General features: G+C 44.5%; 1 long non-coding RNA gene and 1 pseudogene across 3 annotated transcripts; one reads left to right on the top strand and one right to left on the bottom strand.

Annotated features, from left to right (window-relative positions):
- The first annotated feature begins 8,510 nt into the window (after positions 1-8,510).
- On the top strand, positions 8,511-8,923 carry LOC141038126 (phytosulfokine receptor 1-like; annotated as a pseudogene).
- A 205-nt stretch (positions 8,924-9,128) lies between these two features.
- On the bottom strand, positions 9,129-12,159 carry LOC109783983 (uncharacterized). Of its 3 annotated transcripts, XR_005757065.2 has the most exons (4): positions 12,072-12,159; positions 11,862-11,977; positions 11,071-11,129; positions 9,129-10,943 (listed from the first exon to the last, which is right to left on the bottom strand). It is a non-coding gene; the product is annotated as an uncharacterized lncRNA (long non-coding RNA). The 3 variants fall into 3 exon arrangements; XR_002237790.3 differs by lacking the exon at positions 11,862-11,977; XR_012186650.1 differs by having other exon boundaries at positions 11,862-12,154.
- Positions 12,160-12,451: the final 292 nt, after the last annotated feature.

The following is a 12,451-nucleotide window of genomic DNA, read 5'->3' as shown; positions in this document are numbered from 1 at the left end:
ACTAGTACTCCTAGCAGCACCAGGGTATTAGATACCGGTTCGGTTCCTAAGTGTTAGTAACTCGAAATAAAAGCTGCGGAATAAACGGAGACTAGCTAAAGGTGAGATGACGATATGTGTTGGAAGTGTTTCCAAGGTTGATGTGATCAAGCATCGCATGCTCCCTCTACTATCGAGATTTGGTGTTTGCGTTGAGCATGAGTGGATTATGTTTATCGCAATACGGTTATTCATTTAAGGAGAATAATGGTTACTCTGTTTATTTGAATAATACCTTCAATGGTCTTGCACCTAAAATGAATCTCGATCATAGTGATACACATGTTCATGCCAAAAGATATAAGATATTAATGATAGTACCACATACTTGTGGCGCTGCTATTTGAGTCATATTGGGATAGAACGCATGAAGAAGCTCCATGTAGATGGATCTTTGGACTCACTCGGTTTTGAAAAGAATGAGACATGCGAACCATGTCTATTGGTATATATGCATGAAGAAACTCCATGCAGATGGATCGTTTGGACTCACTTGATTTTGAATCACTTGAGACATGCAAATCATACCACATGGGCAAGATGACTGAAAGGCCTCGTTTTCAGTAAGATGGAACAAGAAAGCAACTTATTGGAAGTAATACATTTTGATGTATGCAGTCCAATGAGTGCTGAGGCACGCAGTGGATATCGATATGTTCTTACTTCACAGATGATTTGAGTAGATGCTGAGTGTATTTACTTGATGAAACACAAGTCTGAATTATTGAAAGGTTCAAGTAATTTCAGAGTGAAGTTGAAGATCGTCGTGACAAGAGGATAAAATGTCTGTGATATGATCATAGAGATGAGTATCTGAGTTACGAGTTTGGCACACAATTAAGACATTGTGGAAAGTGTTTCACAATTAATACCGCCTGGAACACCATAGTGTGATGGTGTGTCCGAACATCATAACTGCACCCTATTGGATATGGTGCATACCATGATGTCTCTTATCGAATTACCACTATCGTTTATGGGTTAGGCATTAGAGACAACCGCATTCACTTTAAAAGGGGCACCACGCAATTCCGTTGAGACGACACCGTTTAGAGAAACCTAAGTTGTCGTTTCTTAAAAGTTTGGGGCTGCGACGCTTATGTGAAAAAGTTTCAGGCTGATAAGCTCGAACCAAAGCGGATAAATGCATCTTCATAGAATACCCAAAAACAGTTGGGTATACCTCCTATTTTAGATCTGGAAGCAAAAGTAATTTCTTCTAGAAGCGAGTCCTTTCTCGAGGAAAAGTTTCTCTCGAAAGAATTGAGTGGGAGGATGGTGCAGACTTGATAGGGTTATTGAACCGTCGCTTCAACTAGTGTGTAGCAGGGCACTGGAAGTTGTTCCTGTGGCACCTACACCAATTGAAGTGGAAGCTTATGATAGTGATCATGAAACTTCGGATCAAGTCACTACCAAACCTCGTAGGACGACGAGGATGCGTACTACTTCAGAGTAATGCGTAATCCTGTCTTGGAAATCATGTTGTTGGACAACGATGAACCTACGAGCTATGGAGAAGCGATGGTGGGCCCATATTTCGACGAATGGCTCGAAGCCATGAAATCCGAGATAAATGGATCTTTAAGAAGAAGACGGACATGGACGGTAATGTTACCGTCTATGAAGCTCGACTTGTGGCAAAGAGTATTTTCACAAGTTCAAGGAGTTGACTACGATGAGATTTTCTCATCCGTAGCGATGCTTAAGTCCGTCGGAATCATGTTAGCATTAGCTGCATTTATGAAATCTGGCAGATGGATGTCAAAACAAGTTTCCTTACCAGTTTTCATAAGGAAAGGTTGTATGTGATACAATCAGAAAGGTTTTATCGATCCTAAGGATGCTAAAAGGTATGCTAGCTCCAGCGATCCTTCCATGAAGTAGAGCAAGCATCTCGGAGTCAGAATATACGCTTTGATGGAGTGATCAAAGTTTTTGGGTTTATACAAAGTTTGTTAGAAACTTGTATTTACAATAAAGTGAGTGGGAGCGCTACAACATTTCTGATAAGTATATGTGAATGACATATTGTTGATCCGAAATGATGTAGAATTTCTGGAAAGCATAAAGGGTTGTTTGAAAGGAGTTTTTCAAAGGAAGACCTGGATAAAGCTGCTTACATATTGGGCATCAAGATCTATAGAGATAGATCAAGACGCCTGATGATACTTTCAAAGAACGCACACCTTGACATGATTTTGAAAGAGTTCAAAATAGATCAGCAAAGAAGGAGTTCTTGGCTGTGTTACAAGGTGTGAGTATTGAGTAAGACTCAAGACCTGACCACAGCAGAAGAGAGAGAAAGGACGAAGGTCGTCCCCTATGCTTCAGACGTAGGCTCTACAGTATGCTATGCTGTGTACCGCACATGAAGTGTGCCTTGCCATGAGTTGGTCAAGGGGTACAATAGTGATCCGGGAATGGATCACATGACAGCGGTCGAACTTATCCGTAGTACCTAGTGGACTAAGGAATTTTCTCGATTATGGAGGTGAAAGGGAGTTCGTCGTAAAGGGTTACGTCGATGCGAACTTTGACACTAATCCGGATGACTCTGAGTAGTAAACCGGATTCGTATAGTAGAGCAATTATTTGAAATGGCTCCAAATAGCGCGTGGTAGCATCCACAAGATGACATAGATATTCGTAAAGCACACACGGATCTGAAAGGTTCAGACCCGTTGACTAATAACCTCTCTCACAAGCATAACATGATCAAACCAGAACACATTGAGTGTTAATCACATAGTGATGTGAACTAGATTGTTGACTCTAGTGAACTCTTTGGATGTTAGTCACATGGTGATGTGACCTATGGGTGTTAATCACATGGCGATGTGAACTAGATTATTGACTCTAGTGCAAGTGGGAGACTGTTGAAAATATGCCCTAGAGGCAATAATAAATAGGTTATTATTATATTTCCTTGTTCATGATAATCGTTTATTATCCATGCTAGAATTGTATTGATAGGAAACTCAGATACATGTGTGGATACATAGACAACACCATGTCCCTAGTAAGCCTCTAGTTGACTAGCTCGTTGATCAATAGATGGTTACGGTTTCCTGACCATGGACATTGGATGTCGTTGATAACGGGATCACATCATTAGGAGAATGATGTGATGGACGAGACTCAATCCTAAGCCTAGCACAAGATCGTGTAGTTCGTTTGCTCAGAGCTTTTCTAATGTCAAGTATCATTTCCTTAGACCATGAGATTGTGCAACTCCCGGATACCGTAGGAATGCTTTGGGTGTACCAAACGTCACAACGTAACTGGGTGGCTATAAAGGTGCACTACAGGTATCTCCGAAAGTGTCTGTTGGGTTGGCACGAATCGAGACTGGGATTTGTCACTCCGTGTAAACGGAGAGGTATCTCTGGGCCCACTCAGTAGGACATCATCATAATGTGCACAATGTGACCAAGGAGTTGATCACGGGATGATGTGTTACGGAACGAGTAAAGAGACTTGCCGGTAACGAGATTGAACAAGGTATCGGGATACCGACGATCGAATCTCGGGCAAGTAACATGCCGATAGACAAAGGGAATTGTATACGGGATTGATTGAATCCTCGACATCATGGTTCATCCGATGAGATCATCGAGGAGCATGTGGGAGCCAACATGGGTATCCAGATCCCGCTGTTGGTTATTGACCGGAGAGTCGTCTCGGTCATGTCTGCATGTCTCCCGAACCCGTAGGGTCTACACACTTAAGGTTCGGTGACGCTAGGGTTGTAGAGATATTAGTATGCGGTAACCCGAAAGTTGTTCGGAGTCCCGGATGAGATCCCGGACGTCAAGAGGAGTTCCGGAATGGTCCGGAGATAAAGATTTATATATGGGAAGTCTTATTTTGGTCGCCGGAAAAGTTTCGCACTTTATCGGTATTGTACCGGGAGTGCCGAAAGGGGTCCGGGGGTCCACCAGCCCCGGGGGGGGGACACATGGGCTGTGGGGGGGTGCGCCTTGGCCTATATGGGCCAAGGGAACCAGCCCCAAGAGGCCCATGCGCCAAGAGATAAGATAAAGGGAGAGTCCTAAAGGGGGAAGACACCTCCGAGGTGCCTTGGGGAGGATGGACTCCTCCCTGGCCGCACCCTTCCTTGGAGGAAGGGCCAAGGCTGCGCCCCCCTCTCCCTTGGCCCTATATATAGTGAGGGGAGGGAGGGCAGCAGCAATCTAAGCCCTGGCGCCTCCCTCTCCCTCCCGTGACACATCTCCCTCCTCCCGCAGCGCTTGACGAAGCCCTGTTGGAATCCCGCTACTTCCACCACCACGCCGTCGTGCTGCTGGATCTCCATCAACCTCTCCTCCCCCCTTGCTGGATCAAGAAGGAGGAGACGTCGCTACTCCGTACGTGTGTTGAACGCGGAGGTGCCGTCCGTTCGGCGCTAGGATCATCGGTGATTTGGATCATGACGAGTACGACTCCATCAACCCCGTTCTTTTGAACGCTTCCGCTCGCGATCTACAAGGGTATATAGATGCACTCCCCTTCCCTTCGTTGCTAGATTACTCCATAGATTGATCTTGGTGATGCGTAGAAAATTTTGAATTTCTGCTACGTTCCCCAACAATATGTATATGTATATATATATATATATATATATATATATATATATATATATATATATATATATATATATGTATACACATAAATACATACAAAAGAAACGGCGATATATGTGGACTGCGATATATGTCAACCGTGTGCCAGATTGCAAAAGTACCACCCCGTGATCCCACGTCGCCCCAAACAGTCTGCGTTCCCGATTTTCTGGGCTAGCTCCTCCCGATTATCCCCCTCCCTCCCCCCCCTTGCAAGAAAATAGGTAAAAGAAACGGCGACCCCCAAGGCATTGTTGGGGGATCGAACACACAACCCACATAATAAATTTAGCAACAACATCCAGTTGGGCTAGTCGGCTTTACTGATTACAAACAATTTACACACTAATTGTATCTTGTTAAGACGAGATTAAAAAGACAGTAACTTAAAATTCAAAACGGCAGCCTCACTTGTTCGGGTATTAGGACTATGCACCCTAGTTCCGTATTTTTTTCTACATGTTTCACATCGGTTCACATAGTTCACAAACCGGGGCGTCCCTTCCCTCCTTTTTAGATGCAAAACACCACAATGTCTGCACGTAAATTATCATGTATGGGGTTCATCTCTTATCATGCTAATTACATAGAAGTTACCGGGGTATGTTTCTGAATGACCTTTTTCCCTTGGTCAAATATTTCCGTGGTGTTTGTACTTAAGTTATTAGGTATGCGCTTCGTATATTGCCATGCTATTTAGATAGAAGTTACCGCGGTATATTTTTCAACAACCCCCACCCCCCCTTTTCTCCCCCAGTAAAAAATGTTACCGCAGTGGTTGTACTTAAGTTATCAAGTATGGATTTGGTTTATTATCATACAATTTACATAGAAATTCTCAAGGGTATGCTTTTCAACAACTTTTCTCCCTTGGTCAAACTTATCGTGGCGTCTGTACGTAAGTTATCAGATATATGGTTCATATTTTAGCGTGCTATTTTCATACAAGTTACCGGGGATATGTTTTTCAACAACTTTCCACCCCTTGGTTAAATTTAACTAGGTGTTTGTATGTAAGTTATTGTCCATGTTATCCGTATATTACTATGTTATTTTTACATAAGTTAATTAACAGGGGTATGTTTTTCAAATAACTTTGTTTGTTTGGTATCCAATGGCATCTTGAACACCAGCATTTGGAGCGCTGAATTTGTTTGAGCCGCGTCCAGACTTGGGCACGATGGTGCCATTGCAGCAACAATGCTCAACTTTCCCATCTGGGTATCATTGTACTTGAACAACCGCGTCCAGACTGTGTCACGATGATTCACGCACGGTCGCTCGCGAGCCCTCGAGCACTTCCATCCTCAACCTTCCGTCGTCTCGAACCCTTCTCGGCGCATGTGGCCGCGGCCACCCTCGAGCACCTCCGTCGTGTCACGAGGGCGCGGATCCGGACATAATGCGGAGGCCGTGGTGTATCTAACCGCCGTTTGACCTGGCTGCTTGATTTAGGGCCTCGGATAGGGTGATAGGGTGAGGGACGGGGATGTGGAGATGCTAGGGGCAGCGGCGGAGGACGGCGCAAGACGGTGAGGTCGCCGGCGTAAGCGATAGCTGCTTGTTTGGGGTTGGGGAGTAAGTCGAAAGAGAAGACGAAGAAAGAGCGCGGATGGGTTTCCCCCATGAATCGAGCGGGGATGGAGGAGGGTCGCGAACTCCGTGTGGATCTAGCAATCGGGATCGAAGGGCAGGCAGGTCGTTCGGCAGTTTTGTCAAAACGATCTGGTGTGCCAGATAGATATATCATAGAAGTTATTAGGGGATGTGTTTTTCAACAATTTTTTACCTTCTTGGTTGAAGTTACCGTGATTTTTGTATGTAACTTATCGGGCATACGGTTTGTAAATTATCGTGCTATTTTCACATATGTTATCAGGTGATTATGTTTTTCAACAATTATTTACATCATTCGTAAAAGTTATTGGGGTGTTTGTATGCAAGTTATTGGGTATGCGGTACATATATTACCATACTATTTACACGTAAGTTAGCGAGGGCATGTATTTCAATAACTTTTTTTCCTCGGATAAAAAAGTTACCAAGACGTTTGTATGTAAGTTATCGGTTATGCGGTGTTTATATTACCATATTATTTACACAAATTATCGGAGGCATGTTTTTAACACCACTTCATTGGGTCAAAGTTATCGATGCTTATACATAATTTATCAAGTCTCTGAAGCATAACTTACCATGGTATACACATAAGTTAGAGAGGTTATTACCCGCAAAAAGAAAAGTTAGCGAGGTTATGCTTTTCAGCAACTCTTTCCCCGAGTTAGTGTTACCACGGGATTTCTGTGTAAGTTATCAGGTGTGCGGTACGTATGTTACCACACTATTTATCCAAAAGATGACAGCGGATATGTTTTCAAAAACTCTTTTTCTAGGGTTAAAATCGTTCAAAGTTATTAATGTTTGTACATAATTTATCAAGTCTGTGAGACATAAATTACCATGATATACACATAAGTTAGCAAGGTTATTCATCAAAAAAAAAGTTAACGAGTTATGCTCAGCAACTTTTTCCTCAAGTCAAAGTTACCACGAGATTTGTGTGTAAGTTATCAGGTGTGCGTACGTATATTAGCACACTATTTATCCAAAAAATAATGGTGGATATGTTTTCAACAACTTTTTTTCTGGGGTCAAAATTGTTACCACGGTAATTTTCAACAATTTTCTTCTAGGGGCCAAATGATCCTCATTATCTACTGTTTTTTTTACCACTCACAAACTGCTCAAACACGAGCATGGCAAAAAAAAATCAGAGATGCAAAAAAGTGGGCAAACTACGGATCGATCCCTTGTTGCCTGAGCTATGATTCATAGCACTAGCCACTTGGTACTAGTGAATTCATGTTGTATAACCAGCGCGAGTTTTTTTATCAGGTAGGGAGCGACCAGGCATCATCTGGTCTGCAGCCATGGCTGCTGCTCGCGACGGAGTTCACCCTGAATTACCAGGCTCCCCCTTGCTATCTTGGGGGTGCACGGCAATGCGGGTGAGCACATGCATGGTGCAGCGGGGCACGGCCTTGGGTGACTGGTGTGTGTACTCCGGCCGAGCTCCCATGATCGAGCTCAAGCTCGTGCATGGCGGCCTACGGTCGGGTGCATACGACCTAGGTGAATGGGAGGAGGAATGGTGATTCTCACCGCACTCGAATGCATGGGCGACTTGGACAGTGGCAGACGCGAAAGCCGGTGAGGAGACACTAATTGCTGGAAACGGCTCCGCCGAGGAAGAAAACGACGATGGCATGGTCAGTCCCAAGCTCCTATGGACGGGTTGTTGCGCAGGAGGACGGCGGGCGTCGCAGCAGAGCTTCCCATCGACGAGGTGGAGGAAGAAAAGGACCACAACGGCGGAGCGGAATTAGCCCCGCGGGTCAACGCCGAGGCCGTTCACGCCCACAGTCCAGCAACTGCCCCCGCGCATATCGCCAGCAACCGCACGATCCTGATCGAAGCACCCCGAGGGCGTGTGGCAGTTTTACAATCTGCCACAAGGTTGCCATATACATATTTCGTATATATATTATTCTGTTACCTTACCTGACGGGTTCAGGCGGTTGTACTGGTGATTTTCATCCCGTTGAACTGATCATCCGACTCCTCATCTCATCGAACTGACGTCCGCCTCCTCATCTACCCGTATATGGAGAACGGCAGCCTGGACCACCGGCTCCACGAGCGCGCGGACGCCGGCGACCCCCTGCCTGGCAGGCGCAGCTGGAGATCACGCGGGGCGCGGCGAGCGGGCTGGCGCACCGGCAGGGCGGCGGCGCACGGGTGATGCACCGAGACGTGAAGTCGAGCAACATCCTGCTGGACACGGCGATGGAGGCGCGGCTCGGGGACTTCGGGCTGGCGCGCGGGAGCGACGATACGCTTGTGACGACGGACCTGGTGGGCACGCTGGGTACATCCCGCCGGAGTACGAGCACTCGCCGGCGGCGACGTGTACAGCATGGGGGTGGTGCTGGTGGAGCTGGTGACGGGGCGGCGTCCCGTGGACATGGTGGCGCGGCTCGGCGCGCGGGACGTGACGGCGTGGGCGGTGCGGCTGCGGCGGGAGGGGCGGGGCCACGAGGCCGTGGACGCCGCTGCGTCGGGGACGGCACTGGGAGGAGGCGGCGAGGGTGCTGGAGCTGGCGTGCGCCTGCGTCAGCGAGAACCCCAAGACGAGGCCTACGGCGCAGCAGCTCGTCGAGCGGCTTGACGCCATCGCCGCGGCCCCGGTAGATAACTGAAGCTTGTGTAACTGAATCGATACTACAGTAGCTAGCTGTGACAGTAAATATCTCATGTACATTTTGATAAGAGTTGATTCGCGTATAAAGATTGAATGGATGATGATTAACTCAGCGGGATTGCTAAGTTTTTCACCGTGCGGATTTAAAAAGCGCATGGCCGTTTAACTATTTTTTAGAGTAACCTTTTTTCAACACCGTTTTTTTTTATCCTTCAACTATTTCACCTAAAGAGTTTGAACTTTTCTATAGTCAGACCTTGGACTGATTGATGACTTTTTTTTTGTTTTTTGCCTTTACATTTTTTTATCATACATTTTGTCGATGTCATCGTCTCCGAGCTTGAGTAGCTTATACCCGTTGAACTGATTGAATTTGTGATGTTCAACTTTTTTTTGTTTTTTACCTTTACATTTTTTGTCATACAATTTGTCGGTGTCATCGTCTCCGAGCTTGAATGGCTTATATCCATTGAACTGACTGAATTGTCATGTTGAACTTTTTCTCGATTTTATTATGATTAAGGTGTAGTTTTGAATACGGTAAGAATGCATCATTTTTTGGGACTCCTGAAACGAACGGCGGACTTCTTCAACCAGGTTTTTTGAACCGTGTCGGATGAGCACTTAAACTTATAGAAGCGAACTTTTGGGGTTTTAATGATAATTTTGTTTTCTCGTCCGAACTGATGCTGACATCATCACCCGAACTTGCACAGTTTTATGTAGGCAAATTGACTGAATTTTGTTTGTAATAAATATTTTATGTTTTTTCTCTTCAAATTTTCTTTGGATTCCCTAGAACGAACTGACTATGTTTTATTTTTTTAACTTATATGCTAGTAATACATGACCTTTCCATATACGAACTCACAATTTTTTAATTGTGTTTGATGAGCACTTGAACTTATAGAAGTGACCTTTATTTATATTTATATTTTTCTTATTTTTTCGCTTCCATTTTTCTTTTGTCTTCATTTTAGAACTTGTGGCCGCGCACGAGATCACTACAGCATTAGCATGTCCATGCTGTTGAACTGATGATTTTTTTTTGTCATTGCACTGTTGTAATATAAGGACTAGAACAAATATCAATATAAATTGACGCTCTTTTTGTAGGTTTTTGGGAATGATAATTTCTGTTTTGTAAATATATAAAAGTTTTAAATACGTGTACTGCACCATTTGAAAATGTTTGTACTGCACATGTCCATAATAATTAACACAAGCACCATGTGGGCTAGGAAGAACAGGGCACTTGAATCAGAATTGACACTGAAGAAACTCGCTACAAATCATTACTTATTTAGGTGATATATCTAAACTTACAGAATTTTAAAACTTGAACTAACGATATTTCTTGACACACACCAACTTTTCTGTGCCTTTTTCATGGACTGATGTTAGAATATACATCGAACTAATATTAAGTTTAATACAAACATTCTCTATTCATGAACTGACATTTTCTTCTTCTTGTGGACTGAAGAAAAGAGAACAAAAATACACACAGAACTCACGCTAGAATACAAACTGAAGAAAAAAGAATTTCTTCTCCATGAACTGATGATAGAATACGCAAATATCAAGTATTCCGTCGTCAGGTTTTTTTATGGCAAGCAGTACAAGAATGAGCAGGAAAAAAAAGAATCATTCACACGCGAGTACAGCAGCAGTACAAGTTGAGTATCATCTCTCGCACACACACCTCCTCACCTGCTTCATGTGCGCTTCTCCCTTATTGCTTCTCCCTTATTGCTGCGTGCACCTGTGTTGAGTGTACAACAGCAACACTTTTCATGAACGTCGACGAGGCATGCAGTTGTACTGCCGAGATGAAGATCCTCGACCCCGATGCTCCCCCCGCGGCCGCTGAGCGCAAGCCTTGGGAGAAGTTGCGCGGGAGGGAGGCGGCGGCTGGTGGCGCGGGGCAGGGCATGGAGGACGGTGTGGCACAAGGAGTGGGTTGCGTACCATGCCCGGGGAGGCTGGTGATCGGGGCGGCGGTGCAGTGGGGGAGGCTGCTAGTCAGCACAAATTATGTAGAGTACATCAACAACATTCACACCACAAGAAAATGAAGCAGTAAATATACCATATTTTTGTACATACAAGCATACGGAAAATTATAGAATCAACATAGCATACCCTGATATGTAGTTGCACTGACGCTCTGGGAATTTTACAACTGAAGAAGCACAGACTGGCTGCACAAATAAATAAGATATAAATGTTTACTGTCCAAGAGCGGCCGTGCCATGTATTCAGAATTTCCTCGCACCATTTGTCATACACAAAAGTCATGTATGGCTATCAGGCACAGCTTCTATATATACAAGGGAGGACCAGTAAGTGTCTCAGAAACCAACTAGGAGTACATGATTTCAATCAACTCGATGCTCATCAGTACTAGAATTATTGGACAACAAGTTTAGATTTGTAGCAGCACACGCACCAAACTTACAGATTTTTCTTCAACTTATTTAGGTGACTGAAGACAAGCAATGAAACAGATATAATAACAAAACATTCATTCTCATACAGCTAGAGAGATGTAACAAACTATTTTACTACTCCCTCCGTCCCAAAAAATAAGTGACTCAACTTTGTACTAAAGCTAGTACAAAGTTGAGTCACTTATTTTGGGACGGAGAGAGTACATTGCAATGTTGATTCGATGGGGCACAAGCTACAGTTATACATAAACTTCTTACCTTTTTCTCAGTGAAATTGTCCAAGGGCTCATTTATTTTTCGTTCGAACTTACCACGTTTCTCAATTTGAACTTTTAGAATTTTGGTCGACGAACTTCAAACATATAACTATTTATTTTTTATCCATTTGAACTCCTATATAAACTCAATTATTTTTAGACATACGAACAAACATCCCCCTATTTCTCGACTTTGAACTCCTGTATATTTTTTCTTTTAGCTTACAGTCTCTCGGGTCTGAATTGATGTACAACATCATCATCTGCTAAATTTGCTAGTCCAACATCATAATCTGGTCGTGTCCCATCGAAATCTCACTCCTATCTTGACGAAGTAGAACTCTGCAATTTTTCGTCGTGGACTGAAGATCTCATAAGTACAAAGGAACTGAAATTCTGTAACTTTTTTGTCAATTCAAATGTAGAGGGGCATTACCATCAGAGGATCTGCAGCAGCCAGTCACAACACTTTGACTCGTCCTCCATCAGCAGTTGCTCCCATGCACCCGGATGACTGTCCCTAAGAGCATCTCCAGCCGTTGGCCCCCCCCGAAGGGGCTAAAAATCACCCCTGGGATGCACCGGCGCTAAACCGCGCGCTGGGGGCGTGATGCCCCCCAGTCGCGGCGCCCACGTTTTTTTGAAAAACTTAAATACGGCGCAAACACGGCTCAAATTTAACGCAAACATCGGCGAGTTCGTTCAAATTTAAATATATTTTACAAAAAAAGAAAAAACTACTAGGGGCTGCTCCTCGCCGTCTCCATCGCCGCTCCTCGCCGTCCGCTCCTCGCCGCCCGCTGCCCGCCCTTGCAG

Source organism: Aegilops tauschii, chromosome 1, assembly GCF_002575655.3.
Source record: "Aegilops tauschii subsp. strangulata cultivar AL8/78 chromosome 1, Aet v6.0, whole genome shotgun sequence".
NCBI classification, from domain to species: Eukaryota; Viridiplantae; Streptophyta; class Magnoliopsida; order Poales; family Poaceae; genus Aegilops; species Aegilops tauschii.
This window is presented reverse-complemented; position numbering and strand designations above follow the sequence as displayed.